This window comes from Falco cherrug, chromosome 3 (genome assembly GCF_023634085.1).
Source record: "Falco cherrug isolate bFalChe1 chromosome 3, bFalChe1.pri, whole genome shotgun sequence".
NCBI lineage: Eukaryota > Metazoa > Chordata > Aves > Falconiformes > Falconidae > Falco > Falco cherrug.
In genome coordinates this window covers 120,995,318-121,003,708 of record NC_073699.1, presented here as the reverse complement: position 1 = coordinate 121,003,708, position 8,391 = coordinate 120,995,318, and the positions used below count along the sequence as shown (strand labels likewise).

Below are 8,391 nucleotides of genomic sequence, written 5' to 3'. Positions count from 1 at the left end.
ACATGCATCAGGGGATCAGTACCCTTTTGTAGCTGTTAGCTCTCAGTCATTTATCGTGCTGGCACTCTCCAAGATCTGGCCCAAACCAGACTGCAAATGTGCTTAAGCTTTTTTGGCAACACTTCATAATAAATGGCAAACCATTTCTGCGGCTTGTTTCCATTGTAATATTAATCAAACTGAATTCCTGTGGTGCTCATATGGATGTCATATGTAAACCCTTCTGAACTCAGCTAGCTACTAACTCCAAATTAAAGTCAATGAGGAAATTTCTCTCCTGTCCCCATCTTGCAGCTCTTAGCTCTTGCACATTTATTCCATTCATGAAATCCTTGTTTACTGTGGAAATGAGGAAATACCAGAGTTGATGAAACCCATGAGAAGCATTGATAATACTTCTGAATTTATAGGGAAGGTGCTCAGATGCCATGCTGACAGGCAGCATCATGAAGCCCTGCTATGGAGGGAAACCTACCTCTGCATCCCACCGTAACTAATCCACATATTGAAACAAAAGCCCTCACCAGTGTTTCCAGCTGGCCATCCCCTCCATGTGGATATTTTAGGAACAAGAGTTTTTTCAGGCCAGTGCTTGTCTTCAGCAGCGGTCAGTACCACCATTCAAAAAAAAGACATGAGAAATCTCTGCACAGCAGTTCTGGAACAGCTCTGTCTCAAAGAGTTTTCTCCCCAGACCTTAGAAATCCCACCCTGTTTGATGAAGTACGTCTCCCTTTTTCACGGGGAGAAGCAGGCAAATAGAGGTTGGATTTTGCTCTGAGAGTACTGATCCCTTTTTTTTTTTTTCCTGCAAAAGGAGTCAGAGAGCTGCAGACTAGTTGCTGGATCCCAGAAGTGAGCTACCAGCCAGGCAGAAGCTCATCTGGCTTTGGGCAGGATCTTAGGCCTTGCATAGTCTTGCAGCGTCTGAACTAGGACAGTGTTAGCACCTACACTGTGTCATCTATCACCTTCAGTAGATTTCTGTTCCTTGGGAATCCTCCTGTTGTCCCTCAAAGCAGAGTGGGATCGCTCACCCAGTGTGCGAGAGCCCCCTGACACGCCGAGTTAAGGTATTTCTTTGTTACAGATTTGCACAAACCTGAGGACTACCTGGTATTCTACAAAGCAAGCCCACCTACACACAAAAATCACACCGTATCTATCCTGTTACATGACTAATAAAAAACCCACCTAAATTTACACTTCTGGTCGGTAATTACCATCTTCTTTGCCATTGGTTAGTCACACTTAAATTAGCCCTGCCTGCTGTATGCATTAATTAGTGCACGTGCTTCATGTCTACCCCCTTTTGGGGAGGTAGGTTTCTGGAGCGGGTGGTTGTGATCTCCCCCTGCCAGATTTACCTTTCTCCTAGTTTGTCTCATTCTGCTGACTTCTTGTCTTTGCTGCAATTAACTGGCTGTTGGCACCTCCTGGGGTGGGATGTTTCCCCTTATCAGGCTTGCAGCTCTCCTTCAAGGGCACAGTCATTAACAGAGAGTTACAGATGTATGACTAACCTGACTTCACTAGAAAAAGAGAGTAATTTCGTATTGACTACCGTAAGGTAACGGGGACTGAGTGCATAGCCAGATACTGCTCCTGCAGCCTCTAGCCCAGCGCCGGAGATGGCATTAGCTTCCCTGAAGGAGAAGGGAAGAGCACAGGAATGGCTGAGGGGGTTTCAGACCTTCCTGAGGGGTTGCCCCATGGGCAGTGGGGGGAAGGTCCCTTCTCCCATTGCACCACCAGAGCCCTTGTTTCACCCTGTGCCTCTGCCCAGCACCAGCACGCGTTCCTGCCCGGGAGGTGCTGTGGGTTTGGCAGCGGGCAGTAGACACCACTCACAGCTTTACCTTCCCTCCATCGCATACAGCAAAGCCCCTTGCGGTAGGAAGTCCCACACTTGGCAGAGCCTTCTCAGGCACGACCTTTTCCAAACTCAGCCAAGCCCTGTCTGCACCAGGGGTGGCTCCTTCTGGTCTTTCGCTTCAACTTCGCCCTAAAGTGCACAAGTTTCCGTGTAATCCCCCAGAACAAGAAATCATTCAGGGAGAGACTCAGATGCTGGCCGTGTCACTGCACACACTTTGGAAAGTGTTCAGGTGCTTTCTCCCTGAGAAGACTTGTCACATACGTCTGTGAGTCACACCAAAGGGATGTCTCCATTGTCCCAGCGAGATATCTTGGTCGTGAAAAGTCACCATTACCTAGCAGGGGCCCTTCAGGTCCATTTGCACGAGCAGCTTAGAAGATGACAACTGATCTCCAGGACCCAATAATTTTTGTTTTTTCTCCAGGCAATCCAGCAAGCAGGGAGAGGATGTGATCTCACGCTCTGTGTCCAGCTGCAGCGTGATGTGGTTGCTGTTTGAGAGGAACGGCTTGCTGAGCTGTGGTACCTTACAGTGGAAGTGGAGCCTTTGGCATGACCAGCCCCGCAGCCGGAGTGTGTGTGTGGAACACATGGGAAACAGCATCCCCAGTTGGGAGCTGGCACTGGGAATGCCGTGGCCTGACTGGCAAGGGTGGGAGATGACTGCCTTGGGTGGGGGCTTGGGGTGAGCAGGCGGTGGGTTCTGCTAATGCAGAGTGCTGGCGAGGCAGCTGCGTGTGTGCTGGTGCATGGGGCTCAGAGGGATGGGGGGGAAAGCAGCACTGATGGGGGTCATGGGGGCAACGGTGTCCCTTGCAGTAGCCATGTGTCAAATAGTTGGTTACACTGGAAAAGATCGTCGAGGCCAACTGTTACCCCAGCACTGCCGAGCCCACCACCGGCCCATGTCCCCAAGCACCGTATCTACGTGGCTTTTCAGCACCCCCGGGGACGGTGACTTTCCCCCCAGCTCCCTGGGCAGCCTGTGCCAGTGCCTGGCCGCCCCCTCGGTGAAGAAATGTTTCCCAACACCCGATCTGACCGCCCCGGCGCAGCCTGAGCCCGTTTCCCCTTGTCCTGTCACTTGTTACTGGGGAGTTCCCTTGCTGAGGGGTGCTGGGGGCTGTTTTGGGGTACCGTGGGTGGGCTCTGGTTGCTCTACAGGGCGGAGGAGGTCCCCAGGGAGGTCTGTCTCTGGTCGGGAGAGGTCACTGAGGCCATGGGTGCTCCTGGGGTCCCTTGCACAGGGGTCCCTGGGCGCAAGCTGCGGATCGGGCCATGAGGGTGGTGAGACACCAGTGGTATCCTGTTAGCTGGGAGTCAAAGGGGACTCACTGTGTCCGGAGGGACAGGGGGGCACTGACGTGTGTCTGGGAGAGGGCTGCAGGGTGGGCGGCGGGCAACGTGCTGCCGAGGGTGGGAAGAAAGAGGGTACTAGGGGTTGCCTGTCCCCCTGGCTGGCTGCGCTTTGGGGTCCAGCCTGGCCCTGCGGTCCCCGGCAGGGCTTGGGGCAGACCCACACATGGATGGACATGGCTGCCCGGTACTCAGAGGGTCCGGGTGGGCACTGGGGGTCCACCCCCAGGCTGGGCTCACAGTGGGGGGCTGCCCCGTGCCCAGGGTGTCCCGAGTGGGCACAGCGGAGCCTGTCCGCAGGCTGTGGGACCATGGCGTGGGTCTGCCCATACGCCGTGCGTGGGCTCACAGTGGGGGGCTGCCCCGTACCCGGGGTGCGGGCTGAGGGCAGCGGCCTGGCCCTGCGGGAGGCCCGGCCCGAGCGGACACGGCGCGGCGCCGCCCGCAGCGCTCAACGCGCGGGGCAGTTCGTGAAGGCCGAAGCGGGCCGGGCCGGGCCGGGCCGGGCCCTCCCGAGCTGCCCCCGAGCGCGGCGCGGCGGCGCCGTCCCGGCGGCAGGGGGCGGCGCGGGGCCGGGCCGGGCCGGGCCGGGTCTGTCCGCTCCCTCCCCCGCTCCCCGCCTTCCCTGCGCATCGGAAACATGGCGGCGGCGAGGGACTGAGCAGCCCCAGCGCTCGGCGGCCGCGCAGGTGAGGGGGGCGGCGGGGGCGGCACGGGGCGCCGCGGCCCGGCGAGGCGCTGCCGGGGGCCGGGCGGGGGTCGGGCCCGCAGGCCCCGCGGCGGCAGCGCGGCAGGCCCGGCCCGGCGCGGATCCCGCCTGTCAGCGCGGCCCGGCCGCCGCCTCACCCGCGGGGCCGGGCCGCGGCGGGTGCGGGCCGGGGCGGCCTGTCACCGCCGGCACCTGTTGGCGCCCGTCAGGGCCCGCCCGGCCCGGGAGCCTCCCGCCGGCCCCCCGCCGGTCACGGGGCAGAGGCCCCGGGGGTCTGCGCCGGCCTCCCGCGCCTGCCCTGGGCCGCCTGCCTCGTCCCAGCCGGGGCGCAGCTCCCGGCGGAGCCGCCCCGAGGGGCTTTGTTGTTCTTCCAGGTGTCCCCGGCAGGGCCCGGCCGGGACGGCCCCGCGGCGCGGGGGGGGGACACGGGGCGCAGCAGCTCTGCGGGCCGCCGTCACCGGCTTCACCCGGAGGCCTCGGGGCGAGCTCGGCGGAGCGGCCGAGCCTGCGGGGCCCCAGCGCGCTGTGCGGGCCTGGGGACGGCGGTCGGGGGGTGCCCGGGGGTGGCCGCGGGCAGAGCCCGGGGAGGCTGTGCCCTGGCTGCCCCTCGTGGGCTCGCGGTCCCCTCCGGTGGGCACGGCGCGTCGCGGAGCCGGACCGCGGCGCGCTGAGCAGGACCTGCCGCCGGCCCCTGCCCCCCGGGGGTCGGGGTGGTCCCGGGCACCGGGCGGAGAAACCCCGTAACCGCCGTCCCTGGGGAAACATCCGCGCCCCCTCCACAGCCCCCGCACCCCACCCCCCCGAGCCCCGCGCTTGACAGAGCGGGGGTAAGACGAGGGCTGCGCTTTCCGTGCACTCTAAAGTGTTTAAAAATAAACACAGTGTCAGGCAGGCTCCTGCTGCGCGTCGTTCAGGTTTAATCCGGAGGCTCTTTGAAGCTCCTGTGTAAAACCGTGGCAGCAGTTTGGAATCTTGACGACTAAAGGCAGAGACACCAAATTAAACAGGCAGCCTGAGTTCTGGATGCACTGAGCAACTTGGCTCCCTTTGGCCTGGGATGCTTTAGGATCAGCAGCGAAATAGTAAACTAATTACTTCCGTGCGTAAAGTCAGGACGCGGAGACCCAGCTCCAGGGTACCCAGCTTTGATTTTTGGCTCTGTTTGGGTTTACTGTTGTTTATAGTAAACACTGTGCAGTGAGTGGCTGAGAACAGCCATGTGGTAGCTCCTCTCCGGCAGCCAGTAATATCGGGCAAAAATATTCTCCCAGCTCGGTTCGATTGCCTGCGCAATGGCGTGCAGCAGGCTGTCCCGAGGCTGCGGGCAGGGGGACAGCCACCTCTCCTCCTCCTCTTCCTCCCTGCCTTCCTCTTTCCTTACCCTCACCCTTCTGCTGGCTGGGCTGTGGTGTCCCCGTGCCCTTGCTGCAAACGTTTGGAGTGCGGGATGGTGGTTTCATACCTCCCTTGTGCTTTGTATCAAGCACCGGCTTGTGGCTTGGCCCTGGGGATAAAACTTGTCTCATGGGGGGCTCAGCTTTGGACAAAGTGCTGTGGGCTGAGCCCCGCAGGGCCTGCGCTGTGCGATTGGGTAGTTCAGGATCTGCCCGGTAGATGGTATGAAAATGCAGACAGAAGTAGGGGAGCCCTTTACAGTGGGCAAGAAGGAAGTACAGGTATTTCTGTGATACTTAAAGTATTTATTAAAGGTAAAAGTGTGTTTTATTTGAGAGAGATACACTGACCCTCAGTCTTCCTGTATCAGTGTTTACATCTTAGGAAACAATAAATCTACATCTTGATGATCTGCTTTTTGGTCAAATAGTTGGTATTAAATAAATCAGATATTCAGCTAATTAAAGCAAATGCAGAGCTTAGAACAGGAGCACAAGTGGCATATCCTGCAAGTTGTGACCCTGTGCCCTCTGGTTTTCCTGTGTCTAAAATGTTAGTAATATTTTAATTCTTGAAGTCACGTCTCTAGAAAGTTGGTGAATTTTGCTGCAGAGTTTGGTGTCTTTAAATGAAAGATGCTGCTAGGGTATAAATCGTGATATATTATTCGTTAAGTAGTTGTGTTTCAGAGTAGAGTGGATTGTGTCTATGCCATAAATGTAATTTAAAGGAATCTCTGAAACCGTTTGATAGCCTCAGACACAGTGTGCCTAGAGAGGAGTTGCAGAGATGCTGTCCTTGTTTCCCAACCGTGGGGTAAGGTCAGGTGTACATTGAACCCCTTCCTGGGTAATGTTTCTTCTTTTGAAGCTCTTCCTGCTGGCAACTTCACATCCTATGCAGATGATGTATGCTGACACTTGGGCCTCTTCACCATTAAAGAGGTTTTTGTGGTGTTTAATCTAAAATCTTTGTCTTGCACTTTAAGCCTGTTCCTGCTTCTCTGATCTCCAGGGCACGTGAAGAACACTCTACTCCCTACATCTCTGTAGCAAAATTTGAAGTATTTGAAGACTATTTTTTTTTCCCTCTTCCTGAGCTGATTAGACTCTGTTTCTTTGCTATTTTGCATGGGCTTGTTGTCTGCACAGCTGATCTCTGCCCCTCTCTGGACTCTGTTGTTGATCCACACTTTCCTTAAAGCTCTGTGGTCAGGCTGGGCGTGGTAGGACTCTGTTAGTTGAGCTTCTGTGGAGCAGTTGTAATAAGTTGGTCCAAGTGACCCCGTTTTGGGTATGTCTAAGTTACTGTTATGTGAAAAAGGATGCAGATCAGATGTTTGCATATTTGCATGTTGAACCATGCATTTGTGGCAAAGGACTTGGCGTGCTCAGTGAACTCCTATTTGCAAAACCGGGAGTAGCGTGCTAGCAGTGTGGGCTCCAAGCTGGTATAAGTTAAAGCTTGGCATGTTTGGGTCTCTTAAAGCCATAATGTTTGCATCTAGCCCCCTGGTTTTTTTCCTTTTCGTTTTCTTCGCTGCAACTGAAATTCAGTTTGTGATGAGACAAGCAGATTTTGAGTCACTTACTTGTTCATTTATGTTTGAAAAGTTTCCTAACAAGATGGCCAGGAGGGGTCCATGAGACATGAAGCAAGATACATTCAGGACAGAGCAGCAGCTCTGGCTGCCAGCTTCTTTTGCAAGGTGGTTAATCTCCTGCATATGTGTATATTTTATATAATTCAGGAATAGGCCAAGGTAAAAATAATCCCCAGAACTAAACTTCAGTGTAATGGAACTATAACTCTTGACTCCCTCCTTCACCCCAGCAGTATGCCCTGGTGTAGCGTGTGCTCTCCAGGCTGAGTGATATGAACAATGTTTCATCCCGCTTTATTTGCAGGATGACAGGGTCTAGTCCTAAAGGAAAATGCCTTTTATTTGTTGTGGGTTTTTTTCAGATGCATTTGTGAAAAATTCCTTTCTTACCAAGCTTAAGTGTCTTAATAGTGGAAACTTTTATAGAATGCTTGCTTAGTGTTTAAAGTGATAGTGCATGTCTGAGAGGAAGCACGTGAAATCTTCCATCTGTATCACCAGGTCTCACTGGGCTTAGAGCAAAAGACTCATCCATATCTAGTGGCCTGAGACCGTGGTGTCAGACCAGTATCTGGTGAGAGCACCTGAGCACTGGAGATCACCACCACCTCTAGTTTGCAAAGCTGTGCTCTTTGCTGATTGTCCTGCATAGCAGTTTCCATTAATAGGAAATTGCAGAAGTAGCTTCAATTGTGAGCTCTCACCAAGCAGGACAGTTTGGTATAGGGACATCGCTGCAGCCTGGCTGGTACTGAAAACTTTAATGCCCAGAGATCTCCATCTGCATTAAATTTTCTTTAAAAAAACAGAATAGTACTTGACTGTTTTATGAAGTTTTCTGACAGACATCCTCTAGCAGATTTAGACACCGTGATGTACAGTATTGCAATTCTGCAGGGTTCGCTCAGACACCTACCAAATGTTTCTGCCACTGTAGCAGGGATTTAAGCAGAATTTGCCTCTGTGCCTCCTCTCCTGCTGCGCATAGTCTCATGGTTTTATGCAGACTCATCCTGAGCAAAAGTTCAAGAAATTGTCTGTGAACTGAAGGGAAAGATGAATGTCCATTTTGCTGCCTCTGCTGATTGCATGGCAGCCTCGTCCAACAGGCCAGATGGACAGAGTGATGTCTTAAGCTGCTGTAGAGGAGTCTACCAGCACTTGTCTTCTTGAGATCTGACTTTGTCAGCAGCAGTAAGTCACCCTTGCAGCTCCACTCTCTGGTTGGTAACTGGTCATTTGAGATAAGGGAACGAGAGCAGACATGAGTCGATATGGTGATTACCGACATGAAGGAGTTGATGTGAGAGTTCAGTGCAGGATCTTTTTTTTTCCCCTGGGACAAGCTTGTGCTGCTGACATATGTACACCTCTCTCCATTTCTTGCTCACAAGTTATTTTGTATATGTTGTAAATAGAATGGTGTTGGCACCAGACAGAAGCCTACCT

At 54.2% G+C, this 8,391-nt stretch overlaps 1 protein-coding gene across 11 annotated transcripts in view; it reads left to right on the top strand.

Moving 5' to 3' along the window:
* Positions 1-3,792: 3,792 nt before the first annotated feature.
* SCMH1 (Scm polycomb group protein homolog 1) overlaps positions 3,793-8,391 on the top strand; it is a 71,593-nt gene continuing 66,994 nt past the window's right edge. For 7 of the 11 annotated variants that reach the window (XR_008731376.1, XM_055704892.1, XM_055704898.1 and 4 more), the window contains exon 1: positions 3,794-3,924. The gene's annotated coding sequence lies outside the window, so the exon portion shown is untranslated. Of the gene's footprint in view, positions 3,925-8,391 lie in introns of all 11 variants that reach the window. The other 4 variants (XR_008731377.1, XM_055704896.1, XM_055704891.1 and 1 more) reach the window with 2 other exon arrangements.